Here is a 20,920-nt window from a genome sequence, read left to right as displayed (position 1 = left end):
CTGCTCCAGCTCCTTTATTTTCTATAATACAGGAGGAAGCAGAGACGCTGCTCCAGCTCCTTTAATTTCTATAATACAGGAGGAAGCAGAGACGGTGCTCCAGCTCCTTTATTTTCTATAATACAGGAGGAAGCACAGACGCTGCTCCAGCTCCTTTATTTTCTATAATACAGCAGGAAGCAGTGATGCTGCTCCAGCTCCTTTATTTTCTATAATACAGGAGGAAGCAGTGATGCTGCTCCAGCTCCTTTATTTTCTATAATACAGGAGGAAGCAGTGACGCTGCTCCAGCTCCTTTATTTTCTCTAATAAAGGTGGACGAAGAGACGCTGCTCCAGCTTCTTTATTTTCTATAATGCAGGATGAAGCAGAGACGCTGCTCCAGCTCCTTTATTTTCTATAATACAGGAGGAAGCACAGACGCTGCTCCAGCTCCTTTATTTTCTATAATACAGGAGGAAGCAGTGACGCTGCTCCAGCTCCTTTATTTTCTATAATACAGGAGGAAGCGGTGACGCTGCTCCAGCTCCTTTATTTTCTATAATACAGGAGGAAGCGGTGACGCTGCTCCAGCTCCTTTATTTTCTATAATACAGGAGGAAGCAGTGACGCTGCTCCAGCTCCTTTATTTTCTATAATACAGGAGGAAGCAGTGACGCTGCTCCAGCTCCTTTATTTTCTATAATACAGGAGGAAGCAGTGACGCTGCTCCAGCTCCTTTATTTTCTATAATACAGGAGGAAGCAGTGCTGCTGCTCCAGCTCCTTTATTTTCTATAATACAGGATGAAGCAGTGACGCTGCTCCAGCTCCTTTATTTTCTATAATACAGGAGGCAGCAGTGATGCTGCTCCAGCTCCTTTATTTTCTATAATACAGCAGGAAGCAGAGACGCTGCTCCAGCTCCTTTATTTTCTATAATACAGGAGGAAGCACAGACGCTGCTCCAGCTCCTTTATTTTCTATAATACAGCAGGAAGCAGAGACGCTGCTCCAGCTCCTTTATTTTCTATAATACAGGAGGAAGCAGTGACGCTGCTCCAGCTCCTTTATTTTCTATAATACAGGAGGAAGCAGTGACGCTGCTCCAGCTCCTTTATTTTCTATAATACAGGAGGAAGCAGTGACGCTGCTCCAGCTCCTTTATTTTCTATAATACAGGAGGAAGCAGTGACGCTGCTCCAGCTCCTTTATTTTCTACAATACAGGAGGAATCAGTGACGCTGCTCCAGCTCCTTTATTTTCTATAATACAGGAGGAAGCAGAGACGCTGCTCCAGCTTCTTTATTTTGTATAATACAGCAGGAAGCAGACACGCTGCTCCAGCTTCTTTCTTTTCTGTAATACAGGAGGAAGCAGAGACGCTGTTCCAGCTCCTTTATTTTCTATAATACAGTAGGAAGCAGTGACGCTGCTCCAGTTCCTTCGTTTTCTATAATACAGGAGGAAGCAGTGACGCTGCTCCAGTTCCTTCGTTTTCTATAATACAGCAGGAAACAGTGACGCTGCTCCAGCTCCTGTATTTTCTATAATGGAGGAGGAAGCAGAGACGCTGCTCCAGCTCCTTTATTTTCTATAATGCGGGATGAAGCAGTGACGCTGTTCCAGCTCCTTTATTTTCTATAATACAGGAGGAAGCAGTGACGCTGCTCCAGCTCCTTTATTTTCTATAATACAGGAGGAAGCAGTGACACTGCTCCAGGTCCTTTATTTTCTATAATACAGGAGGAAGCAGAGACGCTGCTCCAGCTCCTTTATTTTCTAGAATGCAGGAGGAAGCAGAGACGCTGCTCCAGCTCCTTTATTTTCTATAATACTGGAGAAAGCAGTGACGCTGCTCCAGCTCCTTTATTTTCTAGAATGCAGGAGGAAGCAGAGACGCTGTTCCAGCACCTATATTTATTATAATACAGGAGAAAGCAGTGACGCTGCTCCAGCTCCTTTATTTTCTAGAATGCAGGAGGAAGCAGAGACGCTGTTCCAGCACCTATATTCATTATAATTCAGGAGGAAGCAGTGACGCTGCTCCAGCTCCTTTATTTTCTATAATACAGGAGGAAGCAGTGACGCTGCTCCAGCTCCTTTATTTTCTATAATACAGGAGGAAGCAGAGACGCTGCTCCAGCTCCTTTATTTTCTATAATACTGGAGAAAGCAGTGACGCTGCTCCAGCTCCTTTATTTTCTAGAATGCAGGAGGAAGCAGAGACGCTGTTCCAGCACCTATATTTATTATAATTCAGGAAGAAGCAGTGACGCTGCTCCAGCTCCTTTATTTTCTATAATACAGGAGGAAGCAGTGAAGCTGCTCCAGCTCCTTTATTTTCTATAATACAGGAGGAAGCAGTGATGCTGCTCCAGCTCCTTTATTTTCTATAATACAGGAGGAAGTAGTGAAGCTGCTCCAGCTCCTTTATTTTCTATAATACAGGAGGAAGCAGTGACGCTGCTCCAGCTCCTTTATTTTCTATAATACAGCAGGAAACAGTGACGCTGCTCTAGCTCCTTTATTTTCTATAATACAGGATAAAGCAGTGACGCTGCTCCAGCTCCTTTATTTTCTATAATACAGGAGGAAGCAGTGATGCTGCTCCAGCTCCTTTATTTTCTATAATACAGGATGAAGCAGTGACACTGCTCCAGCTTCTTTATTTTCTATAATACAGGAGGAAGGAGTGACGCTGCTCCAGCTCCTTTATTTTCTAGAATGCAGGAGGAAGCAGAGACGCTGTTCCAGCTCCTTTATTTTCTATAATACAGGAGGAAGTAGTGAAGCTGCTCCAGCTCCTTTATTTTCTATAATACAGGAGGAAGCAGTGATGCTGCTCCAGCTCCTTTATTTTCTATAATACAGCATAAAGCAGTGACGCTGCTCCAGCTCCTTTATTTTCTATAATACAGGAGGAAGCAGTGACGCTGCTCTAGCTCCTTTATTTTCTATCATACATGAGGAAGCCGTGACGCTGCTCCAGATCCTTTATTTTCTATAATACAGGAGGAAGCAGAGACGCTGCTCCAGCTCCTTTATTTTCTATAATACAGGAGGAAGCATTGACGCTGCTCCAGCTCCTTTATTTTCTATAATACAGCAGGAAGCAGTGACGCTGCTGCAGCTCCTTTATTTTCGATAAGACAGGAGGAAGCAGAGAAGCTGTTCCAGCTCCTTTATTTTTTGTAATACAGGAGGAAGCAGAGACGCTGCTCCAGCTTCTTTATTTTCTATAATACAGGAGGAAGCAGTGACTCTGCTCCAGCTCCTTTATTTTCTATAATACAGGAGGAAGCAGTGACGCTGTTTCAGCTCCTATATTTTCTGTAATACAGAAGGATGCAGAGACGCTGTTCCAGCTCCATTATTTTCTATAAAACAGGAGGAAGCAGTGACGCTGCTCCAGCTCCTTTATTTTCTATAATACAGGAGGAAGCAGTGACGCTGCTCCAGCTCCTTTATTTTCTATAATACAGCAGGAAGCAGTGATGCTGCTCCAGCTCCTTTATTTTCTATAATACAGGAGGAAGCAGAAACGCTGCTCCAGCTCCTTTATTTTCTATAATACAGGAGGAAGCAGAGACGCTGCTCCAGCTCCTTTATTTTCTATAATACAGGAAGATGCACAGACGCTGCTCCATCTCCTTTATTTTCTATAATATAGCAGGAAGCAGTGATGCTGCTCCAGCTCCTTTATTTTCTATAATACAGGAGGAAGCAGTGATGCTGCTCCAGCTCCTTTATTTTCTATAATACAGGAGGAAGCAGTGACGCTGCTCCAGCTCCTTTATTTTCTCTAATAAAGGTGGACGAAGAGACGCTGCTCCAGCTTCTTTATTTTCTATAATGCAGGATGAAGCAGAGACGCTGCTCCAGCTCCTTTATTTTCTATAATACAGGAGGAAGCACAGACGCTGCTCCAGCTCCTTTATTTTCTATAAAACAGCAGGAAGCAGAGACGCTGCTCCAGCTCCTTTATTTTCTATAATACAGGAGGAAGCAGTGACGCTGCTCCAGCTCCTTTATTTTCTATAATACAGGAGGAAGCAGTGACGCTGCTCCAGCTCCTTTATTTTCTATAATACAGGAGGAAGCAGTGACGCTGCTCCAGCTCCTTTATTTTCTATAATACAGGAGGAAGCAGTGACGCTGCTCCAGCTCCTTTATTTTCTATAATACAGGAGGAAGCAGTGCTGCTGCTCCAGCTCCTTTATTTTCTATAATACAGGAGGAAGCAGTGACGCTGCTCCAGCTCCTTTATTTTCTCTAATAAAGGTGGACGAAGAGACGCTGCTCCAGCTCCTTTATTTTCTATAATACAGGATGAAGCAGTGACGCTGCTCCAGCTCCTTTATTTTCTATAATACAGGATGAAGCAGTGATGCTGCTCCAGCTCCTTTATTTTCTTTAATACAGGAGGAAGCAGTGACGCTGCTCCAGCTCCTTTATTTTCTACAATACAGGAGGAAGCAGTGACGCTGCTCCAGCTCCTTTATTTTCTATAATACAGGAGGAAGCAGAGACGCTGCTCCAGCTTCTTTATTTTGTATAATACAGCAGGAAGCAGACACGCTGCTCCAGCTTCTTTCTTTTCTGTAATACAGGAGGAAGCAGAGACGCTGTTCCACCTCCTTTATTTTCTATAATACAGGAGGAAGCAGTGACGCTGCTCCAGTTCCTTCGTTTTCTATAATACAGGAGGAAGCAGTGACGCTGCTCCAGCTCCTTTATTTTCTATAATACAGCAGGAAACAGTGACGCTGCTCCAGCTCCTGTATTTTCTATAATGGAGGAGGAAGCAGAGACGCTGCTCCAGCTCATTTATTTTCTATAATACAGGAGGAAGCAGTGACGCTGCTCCAGCTCCTTTATTTTCTATAATGCGGGATGAAGCAGTGACGCTGTTCCAGCTCCTTTATTTTCTATAATACAGGAGGAAGCAGAGACGCTGCTCCAGGTTCTTTATTTTCTATAATACAGGAGGAAGGAGTGACGCTGCTCCAGCTCCTTTATTTTCTAGAATGCAGGAGGAAGCAGAGACGCTGCTCCAGCTCCTTTATTTTCTATAATACTGGAGAAAGCAGTGACGCTGCTCCAGCTCCTTTATTTTCTAGAATGCAGGAGGAAGCAGAGACGCTGTTCCAGCTCCTTTATTTTCTATAATACAGGAGGAAGTAGTGAAGCTGCTCCAGCTCCTTTATTTTCTATAATACAGGAGGAAGAAGTGACGCTGCTCCAGCTCCTTTATTTTCTATAATACAGCAGGAAACAGTGACGCTGCTCCAGCTCCTGTATTTTCTATAATGGAGGAGGAAGCAGAGACGCTGCTCCAGCTCCTTTATTTTCTATAATACAGGAGGAAGCAGTGACGCTGCTCCAGCTCCTTTATTTTCTACAATGCGGGATGAAGCAGTGACGCTGTTCCAGCTCCTTTATTTTCTATAATACAGGAGGAAGCAGAGACGCTGCTCCAGGTTCTTTATTTTCAATAATACAGGAGGAAGGAGTGACGCTGCTCCAGCTCCTTTATTTTCTAGAATGCAGGAGGAAGCAGAGACGCAGCTCCAGCTCCTTTATTTTCTATAATACTGGAGAAAGCAGTGACGCTGCTCCAGCTCCTTTATTTTCTATAATTCAGGAGGAAGCAGTGACGCTGCTCCAGCTCCTTTATTTTCTATAATACAGGAGGCAGCAGTGATGCTGCTCCAGCTCCTTTATTTTCTATAATTCAGGAGGAAGCAGTGACGCTGCTCCAGCTCCTTTATTTTCTATAATTCAGGAGGAAGCAGTGACGCTGCTCCAGCTCCTTTATTTTCTATAATTCAGGAGGAAGCAGTGACGCTGCTCCAGCTCCTTTATTTTCTATAATACAGGAGGCAGCAGTGATGCTGCTCCAGCTCCTTTATTTTCTACAATACAGGAGGAAGCAGTGACGCTGCTCCAGCTCCTTTATTTTCTATAATACAGGAGGCAGCAGTGACGCTGCTCCAGCTCCTTTATTTTCTACAATACAGGAGGAAGCAGTGACGCTGCTCCAGCTCCTTTATTTTCTATAATACAGGAGGAAGCAGAGACGCTGCTCCAGCTTCTTTATTTTGTATAATACAGCAGGAAGCAGACACGCTGCTCCAGCTTCTTTATTTTCTGTAATACAGGAGGAAGCAGAGACGCTGTTCCAGCTCCTTTATTTTCTATAATACAGGAGTAAGCAGTGACGCTGCTCCAGTTCCTTCGTTTTCTATAATACAGGAGGAAGCAGTGACGCTGCTCCAGCTCCTTTATTTTCTATAATACAGCAGGAAACAGTGACGCTGCTCCAGCTCCTGTATTTTCTATAATGGAGGAGGAAGCAGAGACGCTGCTCCAGCTCCTTTATTTTCTATAATACAGGAGGTAGGAGTGACGCTGCTCCAGCTCCTTTATTTTCTATAATGCGGGATGAAGCAGTGACGCTGTTCCAGCTCCTTTATTTTCTATAATACAGGAGGAAGCAGAGACGCTGCTCCAGCTTCTTTATTTTCTATAATACAGGAGGAAGGAGTGACGCTGCTCCAGCTCCTTTATTTTCTAGAATGCAGGAGGAAGCAGTGCTGCTGCTCCAGCTCCTTTATTTTCTATAATACTGGAGAAAGCAGTGACGCTGCTCCAGCTCCTTTATTTTCTAGAATGCAGGAGGATGCAGAGACGCTGTTCCTGCACCTATATTTATTATAATTCAGGAGGAAGCAGTGACGCTGCTCCAGCTCCTTTATTTTCTATAATACCGGAGGAAGCAGTGATGCTGCTCCAGCTCCTTTATTTTCTATAATACAGCATGAAGCAGTGACGCTGCTCCAGCTCCTTTATTTTCGATAATACAGGAGGAAGCAGTGACGCTGCTCTAGCTCCTTTATTTTCTATCATACATGAGGAAGCCGTGACGCTGCTCCAGATCCTTTATTTTCTATAATACAAGAGGAAGCAGAGACGCTGCTCCAGCTCCTTTATTTTCTATAATACAGGAAGAAGCAGTGACGCTGCTCCAGCTCCTTTATTTGCTATAATACAGCAGGAAGCAGTGACGCTGCTGCAGCTCCTTTATTTTCTATAATACAGGAGAAAGCAGTGACGCTGCTCCAGCTCCTTTATTTTCTATAATACAGGATGAAGCAGTGACGCTGCTCCAGCTCCTTTATTTTCTATAATACAGGATGAAGCAGTGACACTGCTCCAGCTCCTTTATTTTCTATAATACAGGAGGAAGTAGTGAAGCTGCTCCAGCTCCTTTATTTTCTATAATACAGGAGGAAGCAGTGACGCTGCTCCAGCTCCTTTATTTTCTATAATACAGCAGGAAACAGTGACGCTGCTCTAGCTCCTTTATTTTCTATAATACAGGATGAAGCAGTGACGCTGCTCCAGCTCCTTTATTATCTATCATACATGAGGAAGCAGTGACGCTGCTCCAGATCCTTTATTTTCTATAATACAGGAGGAAGCAGAGGCGCTGCTCCAGCTCCTTTATTTTCTAGTATACTGGAGGAAGCAGAGACGCTGCTCCAGCTCCTTTATTTTCTATAATACAGGAGGTAGCAGAGACACTGCTCCAGCTCCTTTATTTTCTATAATACAGGAGGAAGCAGTGACGCTGCTCCAGTACCTTTATTTTCTATAATACAGCAGGAAGCAGTGATGCTGCTCCAGCTCCTTTATTTTCTATAATACAGGAGGAAGCAGAGACGCTGCTCCAGCTCCTTTATTTTCTATAATACAAGAGGAAGCAGAGACGCTGCTCCAGCTCCTTTATTTTCTATAATACAGGAGGAAGCACAGACGCTGCTCCAGCTCCTTTATTTTCTGTAATACAGCAGGAAGCAGTGATGCTGCTCCAGCTCCTTTATTTTCTATAATACAGGAGGAAGCAGTGATGCTGCTCCAGCTCCTTTATTTTCTATAATACAGGAGGAAGCAGTGACGCTGCTCCAGCTCCTTTATTTTCTCTAATAAAGGTGTACGAAGAGACGCTGCTCCAGCTTCTTTATTTTCTATAATGCCGCATGAAGCAGAGACGCTACTCCAGCTCCTTTATTTTCTATAATACAGGAGGAAGCACAGACGCTGCTCCAGCTCCTTTATTTTCTATAATACAGCAGGAAGCAGAGACGCTGCTCCAGCTCCTTTATTTTCTATAATACAGGAGGAAGCAGTGACGCTGCTCCAGCTCCTTTATTTTCTATAATACAGGAGGAAGCAGTGACGCTGTTCCAGCTCCTTTATTTTCTATAATACAGGAGGAAGCAGTGACGCTGCTCCAGCTCCTTTATTTTCTATAATACAGGAGGAAGCAGTGACGCTGCTCCAGCTCCTTTATTTTCTATAATACAGGAGGAAGCAGTGCTGCTGCTCCAGCTCCTTTATTTTCTATAATACAGGAGGAAGCAGTGACGCTGCTCCAGCTCCTTTATTTTCTCGAATAAAGGTGGACGAAGAGACGCTGCTCCAGCTCCTTTATTTTCTATAATACAGGATGAAGCAGTGACGCTGCTCCAGCTCCTTTATTTTCTATAATACAGGAGGCAGCAGTGATGCTGCTCCAGCTCCTTTATTTTCTTTAATACAGGAGGAAGCAGTGACGCTGCTCCAGCTCCTTTATTTTCTACAATACAGGAGGAAACAGTGACGCTGCTCCAGCTCCTTTATTTTCTATAATACAGGAGGAAGCAGAGACGCTGCTCCAGCTTCTTTATTTTGTATAATACAGCAGGAAGCAAACACGCTGCTCCAGCTTCTTTATTTTCTGTAATACAGGAGGAAGCAGAGACGCTGTTCCAGCTCCTTTATTTTCTATAATACAGGAAGAAGCAGTGACGCTGCTCCAGTTCCTTCGTTTTCTATAATACAGGAGGAAGCCGTGACGCTGCTCCAGCTCCTTTATTTTCTATAATACAGCAAGAAACAGTGACGCTGCTCCAGCTCCTGTATTTTCTATAATGGAGGAGGAAGCAGAGACGCTTCTCCAGCTCCTTTATTTTCTATAATACAGGAGGAAGCAGTGACGCTGCTCCAGCTCCTTTATTTTCTATAATGCGGGATGAAGCAGTGACGCTGTTCCAGCTCCTTTATTTTCTATAATACAGGAGGTAGCAGAGACACTGCTCCAGCTCCTTTATTTTCTATAATAGAGGAGGAAGCAGTGACGCTGCTCCAGCTCCTTTATTTTCTATAATACAGGAAGATGCACAGACGCTGCTCCAGCTCCTTTTTTTTTCTATAATACAGCAGGAGGCAGTGATGCTGCTCCAGCTCCTTTATTTTCTGTAATACAGGAGGAAGCAGTGACGCTGCTCCAGCTCCTTTATTTTCTATAATACAGGAGGAAGCAGTGACGCTGCTCCAGCTCCTTTATTTTCTCTAATAAAGGTGGACGAAGAGACGCTGCTCCAGCTTCTTTATTATCTATAATGCAGGATGAAGCAGAGACGCTGCTCCAGCTCCTTTATTTTCTATAATACAGGAGGAAGCACAGAGGCTGCTCCAGCTCCTTTATTTTCTATAATACAGCAGGAAGCAGAGACGCTGCTCCAGCTCCTTTATTTTCTATAATACAGGAGGAAGCAGTGACGCTGCTCCAGCTCCTTTATTTTCTATAATACAGGAGGAAGCAGTGACGCTGCTCCAGCTCCTTTATTTTCTGTAATAAAGGTGGACGAAGAGACGCTGCTCCAGCTCCTTTATTTTCTATAATACAGGAGGAAGCAGTGACGCTGCTCCAGCTCCTTTATTTTCTATAATACAGGAGGCAGCAGTGATGCTGCTCCAGCTCCTTTATTTTCTTAAATACAGGAGGAAGCAGTGACGCTGCTCCAGCTCCTTTATTTTCTACAATACAGGAGGAAGCAGTGACGCTGCTCCAGCTCCTTTATTTTCTATAATACAGGAGGAAGCAGAGACGCTGCTCCAGCTCCTTTATTTTCTATAATACAGGAGGAAGCAGTGACGCTGCTCCAGCTCCTTTATTTTCTATAATACAGGAGGAAGCAGTGACGCTGCTCCAGCTCCTTTATTTTCTCTAATAAAGGTGGACGAAGAGACGCTGCTCCAGCTCCTTTATTTTCGAAAATACAGGATGAAGCAGTGACGCTGCTCCAGCTCCTTTATTTTCTATAATACAGGAGGCAGCAGTGATGCTGCTCCAGCTCCTTTATTTTCTATAATACAGCAGGAAGCAGTGACGCTGCTCCAGCTCCTTTATTTTCTATAATACAGGAGGAAGCAGTGACGCTGCTCCAGCTCCTTTATTTTCTATAATACAGGAGGAAGCAGAGACGCTGCTCCAGCTTCTTTATTTTGTATAATACAGCAGGAAGCAGACACGCTGCTCCAGCTTCTTTATTTTCTGTAATACAGGAGGAAGCAGAGACGCTGTTCCAGCTCCTTTATTTTCTATAATACAGGAGGAAGCAGTGACGCTGCTCCAGTTCCTTCGTTTTCTATAATACAGGAGGAAGCAGTGACGCTGCTCCAGCTCCTTTATTTTCTATAATACAGGAGGATACAGTGACGCTGCTCCAGCTCCTGTATTTTCTATAATGGAGGAGGAAGCAGAGACGCTGCTCCAGCTCCTTTATTTTCTATAATACAGGAGGAAGCAGTGACGCTGCTCCAGCTCCTTTATTTTCTATAATGCGGGATGAAGCAGTGACGCTGTTCCAGCTCCTTTATTTTCTATAATACAGGAGGAAGCAGAGACGCTGCTCCAGCTTCTTTATTTTCTATAATACAGGAGGTAGCAGAGACACTGCTCCAGCTCCTTTATTTTCTATAATAGAGGAGGAAGCAGTGACGCTGCTCCAGTACCTTTATTTTCTATAATACAGCAGGAAGCAGTGATGCTGCTCCAGCTCCTTTATTTTCTATAATACAGGAGGAAGCAGAGACGCTGCTCCAGCTCCTTTATTTTCTATAATACAGGAGGAAGCAGAGACGCTGCTCCAGCTCCTTTATTTTCTATAATACAGGAAGATGCACAGACGCTGCTCCAGCTCCTTTATTTTCTATAATACAGCAGGAGGCAGTGATGCTGCTCCAGCTCCTTTATTTTCTGTAATACAGGAGGAAGCAGTGACGCTGCTCCAGCTCCTTTATTTTCTATAATGCAGGAGGAAGCAGTGACGCTGCTCCAGCTCCTTTATTTTCTCTAATAAAGGTGGACGAAGAGACGCTGCTCCAGCTTCTTTATTTTCTATAATGCAGGATGAAGCAGAGACGCTGCTCCAGCTCCTTTATTTTCTATAATACAGGAGGAAGCACAGACGCTGCTCCAGCTCCTTTATTTTCTATAATACATCAGGAAGCAGAGACGCTGCTCCAGCTCCTTTATTTTCTATAATACAGGAGGAAGCAGTGACGCTGCTCCAGCTCCTTTATTTTCTATAATACAGGAGGAAGCAGTGACGCTGCTCCAGCTCCTTTATTTTCTCTAATAAAGGTGGACGAAGAGACGCTGCTCCAGCTCCTTTATTTTCTATAATACAGGAGGAAGCAGTGACGCTGCTCCAGCTCCTTTATTTTCTATAATACAGGAGGCAGCAGTGATGCTGCTCCAGCTCCTTTATTTTCTTAAATACAGGAGGAAGCAGTGACGCTGCTCCAGCTCCTTTATTTTCTACAATACAGGAGGAAGCAGTGACGCTGTTCCAGCTCCTTTATTTTCTATAATACAGGAGGAAGCAGTGACGCTGCTCCAGCTCCTTTATTTTCTACAATACAGGAGGAAGCAGTGACGCTGCTCCAGCTCCTTTATTTTCTATAATACAGGAGGAAGCAGTGACGCTGCTCCAGCTTCTTTATTTTCTATAATACAGGAGGAAGCAGTGACGCTGCTCCAGCTCCTTTATTTTCTATAATACAGGAGGAAGCAGTGACGCTGCTCCAGCTCCTTTATTTTCTATAATACAGGAGGAAGCAGTGACGCTGCTCCAGCTCCTTTATTTTCTCTAATAAAGGTGGACGAAGAGACGCTGCTCCAGCTCCTTTATTTTCTATAATACAGGAGGAAGCAGTGACGCTGCTCCAGCTCCTTTATTTTCTCCAATAAAGGTGGACGAAGAGACGCTGCTCCAGCTCCTTTATTTTCTTTAATACAGGAGGAAGCAGTGACGCTGCTCCAGCTCCTTTATTTTCTACAATACAGGAGGAAGCAGTGACGCTGCTCCAGCTCCTTTATTTTCTATAATACAGGAGGAAGCAGAGACGCTGCTCCAGCTTCTTTATTTTGTATAATACAGCAGGAAGCAGACACGCTGCTCCAGCTTCTTTATTTTCTGTAATACAGGAGGAAGCAGAGACGCTGTTCCAGCTCCTTTATTTTCTATAATACAGGAGGAAGCAGTGACGCTGCTCCAGTTCCTTCGTTTTCTATAATACAGGAGGAAGCAGTGACGCTGCTCCAGCTCCTTTATTTTCTATAATACAGCAGGAAACAGTGACGCTGCTCCACCTCCTGTATTTTCTATAATGGAGGAGGAAGCAGAGACGCTGCTCCAGCTCCTTTATTTTCTATAATACAGGAGGAAGCAGTGACGCTGCTCCAGCTCCTTTATTTTCTATAATGCGGGATGAAGCAGTAACGCTGTTCCAGCTCCTTTATTTTCTATAATACAGGATGAAGCAGTGACGCTGCTCCAGCTTCTTTATTTTCTATAATACAGGAGGAAGGAGTGACGCTGCTCCAGCTCCTTTATTTTCTAGAATGCAGGAGGAAGCAGAGACGCTGTTCCAGCTCCTTTATTTTCTATAATACAGGAGGAAGTAGTGAAGCTGCTCCAGCTCCTTTATTTTCTATAATACAGGAGGAAGCAGTGATGCTGCTCCAGCTCCTTTATTTTCTATAATACAGCATAAAGCAGTGACGCTGCTCCAGCTCCTTTATTTTCTATAATACAGGAGGAAGCAGTGACGCTGCTCTAGCTCCTTTATTTTCTATCATACATGAGGAAGCCGTGACGCTGCTCCAGATCCTTTATTTTCTATAATACAGGAGGAAGCAGAGACGCTGCTCCAGCTCCTTTATTTTCTATAATACAGGAGGAAGCATTGACGCTGCTCCAGCTCCTTTATTTTCTATAATACAGCAGGAAGCAGTGACGCTGCTGCAGCTCCTTTATTTTCGATAAGACAGGAGGAAGCAGAGAAGCTGTTCCAGCTCCTTTATTTTTTATAATACAGGAGGAAGCAGTGATGCTGCTCCAGCTCCTTTATTTTCTATAATACAGGAGGAAGCAGTGATGCTGCTCCAGCTCCTTTATTTTCTATAATACAGGAGGAAGCAGTGACGCTGCTCCAGCTCCTTTATTTTCTCTAATAAAGGTGGACGAAGAGACGCTGCTCCAGCTTCTTTATTTTCTATAATGCAGGATGAAGCAGAGACGCTGCTCCAGCTCCTTTATTTTCTATAATACAGGAGGAAGCACAGACGCTGCTCCAGCTCCTTTATTTTCTATAAAACAGCAGGAAGCAGAGACGCTGCTCCAGCTCCTTTATTTTCTATAATACAGGAGGAAGCAGTGACGCTGCTCCAGCTCCTTTATTTTCTATAATACAGGAGGAAGCAGTGACGCTGCTCCAGCTCCTTTATTTTCTATAATACAGGAGGAAGCAGTGACGCTGCTCCAGCTCCTTTATTTTCTATAATACAGGAGGAAGCAGTGACGCTGCTCCAGCTCCTTTATTTTCTATAATACAGGAGGAAGCAGTGCTGCTGCTCCAGCTCCTTTATTTTCTATAATACAGGAGGAAGCAGTGACGCTGCTCCAGCTCCTTTATTTTCTCTAATAAAGGTGGACGAAGAGACGCTGCTCCAGCTCCTTTATTTTCTATAATACAGGATGAAGCAGTGACGCTGCTCCAGCTCCTTTATTTTCTATAATACAGGATGAAGCAGTGATGCTGCTCCAGCTCCTTTATTTTCTTTAATACAGGAGGAAGCAGTGACGCTGCTCCAGCTCCTTTATTTTCTATAATACAGGAGGAAGCAGTGACGCTGCTCCAGCTCCTTTATTTTCTATAATACAGGAGGAAGCAGAGACGCTGCTCCAGCTTCTTTATTTTGTATAATACAGCAGGAAGCAGACACGCTGCTCCAGCTTCTTTCTTTTCTGTAATACAGGAGGAAGCAGAGACGCTGTTCCACCTCCTTTATTTTCTATAATACAGGAGGAAGCAGTGACGCTGCTCCAGTTCCTTCGTTTTCTATAATACAGGAGGAAGCAGTGACGCTGCTCCAGCTCCTTTATTTTCTATAATACAGCAGGAAACAGTGACGCTGCTCCAGCTCCTGTATTTTCTATAATGGAGGAGGAAGCAGAGACGCTGCTCCAGCTCCTTTATTTTCTATAATACAGGAGGAAGCAGTGACGCTGCTCCAGCTCCTTTATTTTCTATAATGCGGGATGAAGCAGTGACGCTGTTCCAGCTCCTTTATTTTCTATAATACAGGAGGAAGCAGAGACGCTGCTCCAGGTTCTTTATTTTCTATAATACAGGAGGAAGGAGTGACGCTGCTCCAGCTCCTTTATTTTCTAGAATGCAGGAGGAAGCAGAGACGCTGCTCCAGCTCCTTTATTTTCTATAATACTGGAGAAAGCAGTGACGCTGCTCCAGCTCCTTTATTTTCTAGAATGCAGGAGGAAGCAGAGACGCTGTTCCAGCTCCTTTATTTTCTATAATACAGGAGGAAGTAGTGAAGCTGCTCCAGCTCCTTTATTTTCTATAATACAGGAGGAAGGAGTGACGCTGCTCCAGCTCCTTTATTTTCTATAATACAGCAGGAAACAGTGACGCTGCTCCAGCTCCTTTATTTTCTATAATACAGCAGGAAACAGTGACGCTGCTCCAGCTCCTGTATTTTCTATAATGGAGGAGGAAGCAGAGACGCTGCTCCAGCTCCTTTATTTTCTATAATACAGGAGGAAGCAGAGACGCTGCTCCAGGTTCTTTATTTTCTATAATACAGGAGGAAGGAGTGACGCTGCTCCAGCTCCTTTATTTTCTAGAATGCAGGAGGAAGCAGAGACGCAGCTCCAGCTCCTTTATTTTCTATAATACTGGAGAAAGCAGTGACGCTGCTCCAGCTCCTTTATTTTCTATAATTCAGGAGGAAGCAGTGACGCTGCTCCAGCTCCTTTATTTTCTATAATACAGGAGGAAGCAGTGAAGCTGCTCCAGCTCCTTTATTTTCTATAATACAGGAGGAAGCAGTGATGCTGCTCCAGCTCCTTTATTTTCTATAATACAGGAGGAAGTAGTGAAGCTGCTCCAGCTCCTTTATTTTCTATAATACAGGAGGAAGCAGTGACGCTGCTCCAGCTCCTTTATTTTCTATAATACAGCAGGAAACAGTGACGCTGCTCTAGCTCCTTTATTTTCTATAATACAGGATGAAGCAGTGACGCTGCTCCAGCTCCTTTATTATCTATAATACAGGAGGAAGCAGTGACGCTGCTCTAGCTCCTTTATTTTCTATCATACATGAGGAAGCAGTGACGCTGCTCCAGATCCTTTATTTTCTATAATACAGGAGGAAGCAGAGACGCTGCTCCAGCTCCTTTATTTTCTAGTATACTGGAGGAAGCAGAGACGCTGCTCCAGCTCCTTTATTTTCTATAATACAGGAGGTAGCAGAGACACTGCTCCAGCTCCTTTATTTTCTATAATACAGGAGGAAGCAGTGACGCTGCTGCAGTACCTTTATTTTCTATAATACAGCAGGAAGCAGTGATGCTGCTCCAGCTCCTTTATTTTCTATAATACAGGAGGAAGCAGAGACGCTGCTCCAGCTCCTTTAATTTCTATAATACAGGAGGAAGCAGAGACGGTGCTCCAGCTCCTTTATTTTCTATAATACAGGAGGAAGCACAGACGCTGCTCCAGCTCCTTTATTTTCTATAATACAGCAGGAAGCAGTGATGCTGCTCCAGCTCCTTTATTTTCTATAATACAGGAGGAAGCAGTGATGCTGCTCCAGCTCCTTTATTTTCTATAATACAGGAGGAAGCAGTGACGCTGCTCCAGCTCCTTTATTTTCTCTAATAAAGGTGGACGAAGAGACGCTGCTCCAGCTTCTTTATTTTCTATAATGCAGGATGAAGCAGAGACGCTGCTCCAGCTCCTTTATTTTCTATAATACAGGAGGAAGCACAGACGCTGCTCCAGCTCCTTTATTTTCTATAATACAGGAGGAAGCAGTGACGCTGCTCCAGCTCCTTTATTTTCTATAATACAGGAGGAAGCGGTGACGCTGCTCCAGCTCCTTTATTTTCTATAATACAGGAGGAAGCGGTGACGCTGCTCCAGCTCCTTTATTTTCTATAATACAGGAGGAAGCAGTGACGCTGCTCCAGCTCCTTTATTTTCTATAATACAGGAGGAAGCAGTGACGCTGCTCCAGCTCCTTTATTTTCTATAATACAGGAGGAAGCAGTGACGCTGCTCCAGCTCCTTTATTTTCTATAATACAGGAGGAAGCAGTGCTGCTGCTCCAGCTCCTTTATTTTCTATAATACAGGATGAAGCAGTGACGCTGCTCCAGCTCCTTTATTTTCTATAATACAGGAGGCAGCAGTGATGCTGCTCCAGCTCCTTTATTTTCTATAATACAGCAGGAAGCAGAGACGCTGCTCCAGCTCCTTTATTTTCTATAATACAGGAGGAAGCACAGACGCTGCTCCAGCTCCTTTATTTTCTATAATACAGCAGGAAGCAGAGACGCTGCTCCAGCTCCTTTATTTTCTATAATACAGGAGGAAGCAGTGACGCTGCTCCAGCTCCTTTATTTTCTATAATACAGGAGGAAGCAGTGACGCTGCTCCAGCTCCTTTATTTTCTATAATACAGGAGGAAGCAGTGACGCTGCTCCAGCTCCTTTATTTTCTATAATACAGGAGGAAGCAGTGACGCTGCTCCAGCTCCTTTATTTTCTACAATACAGGAGGAAGCAGTGACGCTGCTCCAGCTCCTTTATTTTCTATAATACAGGAGGAAGCAGAGACGCTGCTCCAGCTTCTTTATTTTGTATAATACAGCAGGAAGCAGACACGCTGCTCCAGCTTCTTTCTTTTCTGTAATACAGGAGGAAGCAGAGACGCTGTTCCAGCTCCTTTATTTTCTATAATACAGTAGGAAGCAGTGACGCTGCTCCAGTTCCTTCGTTTTCTATAATACAGGAGGAAGCAGTGACGCTGCTCCAGTTCCTTCGTTTTCTATAATACAGCAGGAAACAGTGACGCTGCTCCAGCTCCTGTATTTTCTATAATGGAGGAGGAAGCAGAGACGCTGCTCCAGCTCCTTTATTTTCTATAATGCGGGATGAAGCAGTGACGCTGTTCCAGCTCCTTTATTTTCTATAATACAGGAGGAAGCAGTGACGCTGCTCCAGCTCCTTTATTTTCTATAATACAGGAGGAAGCAGTGACACTGCTCCAGGTCCTTTATTTTCTATAATACAGGAGGAAGCAGAGACGCTGCTCCAGCTCCTTTATTTTCTAGAATGCAGGAGGAAGCAGAGACGCTGCTCCAGCTCCTTTATTTTCTATAATACTGGAGAAAGCAGTGACGCTGCTCCAGCTCCTTTATTTTCTAGAATGCAGGAGGAAGCAGAGACGCTGTTCCAGCACCTATATTTATTATAATACAGGAGAAAGCAGTGACGCTGCTCCAGCTCCTTTATTTTCTAGAATGCAGGAGGAAGCAGAGACGCTGTTCCAGCACCTATATTCATTATAATTCAGGAGGAAGCAGTGACGCTGCTCCAGCTCCTTTATTTTCTATAATACAGGAGGAAGCAGTGACGCTGCTCCAGCTCCTTTATTTTCTATAATACAGGAGGAAGCAGAGACGCTGCTCCAGCTCCTTTATTTTCTATAATACTGGAGAAAGCAGTGACGCTGCTCCAGCTCCTTTATTTTCTAGAATGCAGGAGGAAGCAGAGACGCTGTTCCAGCACCTATATTTATTATAATTCAGGAGGAAGCAGTGACGCTGCTCCAGCTCCTTTATTTTCTATAATACAGGAGGAAGCAGTGAAGCTGCTCCAGCTCCTTTATTTTCTATAATACAGGAGGAAGCAGTGATGCTGCTCCAGCTCCTTTATTTTCTATAATACAGGAGGAAGTAGTGAAGCTGCTCCAGCTCCTTTATTTTCTATAATACAGGAGGAAGCAGTGACGCTGCTCCAGCTCCTTTATTTTCTATAATACAGCAGGAAACAGTGACGCTGCTCTAGCTCCTTTATTTTCTATAATACAGGATAAAGCAGTGACGCTGCTCCAGCTCCTTTATTATCTATAATACAGGAGGAAGCAGTGACGCTGCTCTAGCTCCTTTATTTTCTATCATACATGAGGAAGCAGTGACGCTGCTCCAGATCCTTTATTTTCTATAATACAGGAGGAAGCAGAGACGCTGCTCCAGCTCCTTTATTTTCTAGTATACTGGAGGAAGCAGAGACGCTGCTCCAGCTCCTTTATTTTCTATAATACAGGAGGTAGCAGAGACACTGCTCCAGCTCCTTTATTTTCTCTAATACAGGAGGAAGCAGTGTCGCTGCTCCAGTACCTTTATTTTCTATAATACAGCAGGAAGCAGTGATGCTGCTCCAGCTCCTTTATTTTCTATAATACAGGAGGAAGCAGAGACACTGCTCCAGCTCCTTTATTTTCTATAATACAGGAGGAAGCAGAGACGCTGCTCCAGCTCCTTTATTTTCTATAATACAGGAGGTAGCAGAGACACTGCTCCAGCTCCTTTATTTTCTCTAATACAGGAGGAAGCAGTGTCGCTGCTCCAGTACCTTTATTTTCTATAATACAGCAGGAAGCAGTGATGCTGCTCCAGCTCCTTTATTTTCTATAATACAGGAGGAAGCAGTGACGCTGCTCCAGCTCCTTTATTTTCTATAATACAGCAGGGAGCAGCGTCACTGCTCCAGCTCCTTTATTTTCTAGAATACAGGAGGAAGCAGTGACGCTGCTCCAACTCCTTTATTTTCTATAATACAGGAGGAAGCAGTGACGCTGCTCCAGCTCCTTTATTTTCTATAATACAGCAGGAAGCAGTGACGCTGCTCCAGCTCCTTTATTTTCTATAATACAGGAGGAAGCAGTGACGCTGCTCCAGCTCCTTTATTTTCTATAATACAGGAGGCAGCAGTGATGCTGCTCCAGCTCCTTTATTTTCTATAATACAGCAGGAAGCAGAGACGCTGCTCCAGCTCCTTTATTTTCTATAATACAGGAGGAAGCACAGACGCTGCTCCAGCTCCTTTATTTTCTATAATACAGCAGGAAGCAGAGACGCTGCTCCAGCTCCTTTATTTTCTATAATACAGGAGGAAGCAGTGACGCTGCTCCAGCTCCTTTATTTTCTATAATACAGGAGGAAGCAGTGACGCTGCTCCAGCTCCTTTATTTTCTATAATACAGGAGGAAGCAGTGACGCTGCTCCAGCTCCTTTATTTTCTATAATACAGGAGGAAGCAGTGACGCTGCTCCAGCTCCTTTATTTTCTACAATACAGGAGGAAGCAGTGACGCTGCTCCAGCTCCTTTATTTTCTATAATACAGGAGGAAGCAGAGACGCTGCTCCAGCTTCTTTATTTTGTATAATACAGCAGGAAGCAGACACGCTGCTCCAGCTTCTTTCTTTTCTGTAATACAGGAGGAAGCAGAGACGCTGTTCCAGCTCCTTTATTTTCTATAATACAGGAGGAAGCAGTGACGCTGCTCCAGTTCCTTTATTTTCTATAATACAGGAGGAAGCAGTGCTGCTGCTCCAGCTCCTTTATTTTCTATAATACAGGAGGAAGCAGTGACGCTGCTCCAGCTCCTTTATTTTCTCTAATAAAGGTGGACGAAGAGACGCTGCTCCAGCTCCTTTATTTTCTATAATACAGGAGGAAGCAGTGACGCTGCTCCAGCTCCTTTATTTTCTCCAATAAAGGTGGACGAAGAGACGCTGCTCCAGCTCCTTTATTTTCTTTAATACAGGAGGAAGCAGTGACGCTGCTCCAGCTCCTTTATTTTCTACAATACAGGAGGAAGCAGTGACGCTGCTCCAGCTCCTTTATTTTCTATAATACAGGAGGAAGCAGAGACGCTGCTCCAGCTTCTTTATTTTGTATAATACAGCAGGAAGCAGACACGCTGCTCCAGCTTCTTTATTTTCTGTAATACAGGAGGAAGCAGAGACGCTGTTCCAGCTCCTTTATTTTCTATAATACAGGAGGAAGCAGTGACGCTGCTCCAGTTCCTTCGTTTTCTATAATACAGGAGGAAGCAGTGACGCTGCTCCAGCTCCTTTATTTTCTATAATACAGCAGGAAACAGTGACGCTGCTCCACCTCCTGTATTTTCTATAATGGAGGAGGAAGCAGAGACGCTGCTCCAGCTCCTTTATTTTCTATAATACAGGAGGAAGCAGTGACGCTGCTCCAGCTCCTTTATTTTCTATAATGCGGGATGAAGCAGTAACGCTGTTCCAGCTCCTTTATTTTCTATAATACAGGATGAAGCAGTGACGCTGCTCCAGCTTCTTTATTTTCTATAATACAGGAGGAAGGAGTGACGCTGCTCCAGCTCCTTTATTTTCTAGAATGCAGGAGGAAGCAGAGACGCTGTTCCAGCTCCTTTATTTTCTATAATACAGGAGGAAGTAGTGAAGCTGCTCCAGCTCCTTTATTTTCTATAATACAGGAGGAAGCAGTGATGCTGCTCCAGCTCCTTTATTTTCTATAATACAGCATAAAGCAGTGACGCTGCTCCAGCTCCTTTATTTTCTATAATACAGGAGGAAGCAGTGACGCTGCTCTAGCTCCTTTATTTTCTATCATACATGAGGAAGCCGTGACGCTGCTCCAGATCCTTTATTTTCTATAATACAGGAGGAAGCAGAGACGCTGC

Source organism: Chiloscyllium punctatum, chromosome 13 (assembly GCF_047496795.1).
Source record: "Chiloscyllium punctatum isolate Juve2018m chromosome 13, sChiPun1.3, whole genome shotgun sequence".
NCBI classification, from domain to species: Eukaryota; Metazoa; Chordata; class Chondrichthyes; order Orectolobiformes; family Hemiscylliidae; genus Chiloscyllium; species Chiloscyllium punctatum.
This window is presented reverse-complemented; position numbering follows the sequence as displayed.